This window comes from Danio rerio, chromosome 17, assembly GCF_049306965.1.
Source record: "Danio rerio strain Tuebingen ecotype United States chromosome 17, GRCz12tu, whole genome shotgun sequence".
In the NCBI taxonomy this organism is placed as follows: Eukaryota; Metazoa; Chordata; class Actinopteri; order Cypriniformes; family Danionidae; genus Danio; species Danio rerio.
The window spans coordinates 28,530,001-28,532,145 of record NC_133192.1 but is presented as its reverse complement, the minus strand read 5'-3'; the positions used below and the strand labels follow the sequence as shown (position 1 = coordinate 28,532,145).

At 35.7% G+C, this 2,145-nt stretch overlaps 1 protein-coding gene across 6 annotated transcripts in view; it reads left to right on the top strand.

Moving 5' to 3' along the window:
• The first annotated feature begins 1,997 nt into the window (after window positions 1-1,997).
• cnksr1 (connector enhancer of kinase suppressor of Ras 1) overlaps window positions 1,998-2,145 on the top strand; it is a 65,038-nt gene continuing 64,890 nt past the window's right edge. For 3 of the 6 annotated variants that reach the window (XM_068214360.2, XM_073927102.1, XM_009293086.5), the window contains exon 1: window positions 1,998-2,145. This exon is cut by the window's right edge and continues 58 nt beyond it. The gene's annotated coding sequence lies outside the window, so the exon portion shown is untranslated. 6 annotated transcript variants of the gene reach the window in all.

Sequence of the window (2,145 nt, the reverse complement as noted above, 5' to 3'; positions counted from 1 at the left end):
CATTACAATGCAAATCAAAAAGAATTGTTTAGTAAACAAAGTATGTCTTCCATATAGTACATCTACTGACTAAAATACAGACAATATTATTTAACAAACTGTTTTGTGTAAAACATATGCTGGATAGGTTGGCGATTCATTTCCCTGTGGTGACCCCACATTAATAAAAGGGATCTAAACCAAAAAGAGAATGAATGAATGAATGAATGAATGAATGAATGAATGAATGAATGAATGAATGAATGAATGAATGAATGAATGAATGAATGAATTTACAAACACCAATATCACACACACGAATACAAGGTATACAAAAAAGCATAGTAGGGACACTTTAAAACAGAAATATTTTAAACAGAAAAGGTCTGTGATCCTCATGCACTGTTGTAGATTTATATGGAAGTTAATGTAGAACTCTGGGTGATGTGAAATGTATCTGGATCTACTTTAGATTTGGCAAGTGTGCAGGCAAAACTGTGATTCTCATTTCTTTCATTTACCATTGTAAACATGAAGAACTCGATGTGTTCAGACACGCAAAAGACTGAATGGTATTTGGCTATTTCCTTGCAGCTTGAGCAGGAGGATGAAACCCTGCAGGGACTCTCTAAGAGATCTCCAGCAAACTGCTGCTCATGAGATCTGAAAGCCAATACATGTGATGGTACTATATAAATATTACATCAACCAAATTATTTTACTGAAGTAATTTTTTCACAAATCAACCATTCCCATATTATTGTATTGTGCATAAATTATTTCTAATTTTAAAAGCGACATCCGAACTTCAAGTTTAGACCTTTTCACAACACAGCATTGCTTATGAATGTTTAGTCCGAAGTTGAGAACAAAGGATGTTTTCAATGATACATTTTAAGGTCAGGTCATCTCTGTGCACACAATGCCGCCATAACTCAGTGAAACTATTATCAAGAGCTTCAAGGATACGTTTCATAAGGCCACTCGTCCGCCTCTGTGCTCTACAATAGAATGCAAATCAAATCATGCACTTGCTTTGCTTTTGAAGCGGCTGCTCTTTTATGTTGCACTATTATCTACTCCATATCTCTATGTCATGAATCATATGGTCTCTGAGTTATTGTATCCGCAGCTACAGAGAGATGCACTCTGTTTACGACATGCTGGATTTGTATGAAAAGAATAGATTATATTCCTTATATGAGCTCAGTGAAGCCAAGAGAGCATAGTGTTACATGTCCAATCTGGTTTGAACAATAAACCAAGTTACTTTTCTTTTATTGTGAAAATTAAGAAAATTCATTCACATCAATTCATCACACAGGCAGTAGGAGGCGCTACAGTGAAGTACTATAAACTGCTAGAAAAAAATAAACTCAACCCAGCTATTTTTTTTTTGTTTGTTTTTGTTAATTTGAGGTGGTCTTGTACACTGTAAAACCCAAAAGGTTAAGGTAGCCTAACTCAACCTATTTGAGGAAACTGCACCAAATATTTAAGTTCAAAAACTAATGCTAATGAGTACTGTGAACTTAATCCATTTGAGTAAACGAAGCAATTTGAGCATAGTAAAACCCAATAAATGTACTTAAACCAACTGAGTACTGTAAAACCCAATAAGTTAAGGCAACTCAACCATTTTAGTTAAACTAATCTGTGAACTTACTCCATTTGAGTTGAAGTATTTAATTAATTCATTACCTTCAACACGGAGTTCAAAACTCTTTTCAAATGAGTAGAATTAACTAAATATTGAGTTAACTGCACTCATTTCATTTGATAAAATTGATTGTTGGGTTTTACAGTACATAATCAATAAGGGTAAATTGTATACTGTTTTAAGATATTTTTACTTAAAAATGGTATATCTACCATTAATGACTGAGATAAAGGTCTCAAAGGGTTAATTACGCTGATCAAAACATTTGGTAGTTTTCAGGGAGGGATCCAGGCGAACCGAGTAAACTGATTCAGGCTCCAGGACACATAATAAAGAGTTTCGTGAACCCCTCCCTGTTGACCGAGACGAGCGCAGTGCGCGCGCACGGCAGCGGCGCACACTATTGGCTGAGAGAGCAGCTTTACCTGAAGAAGGTGTGCCAGGCGGACAGCAGGATGAACTTTTCTTTACTCTGATCCACTTCAGGGATTTCAATTCATGCTCCT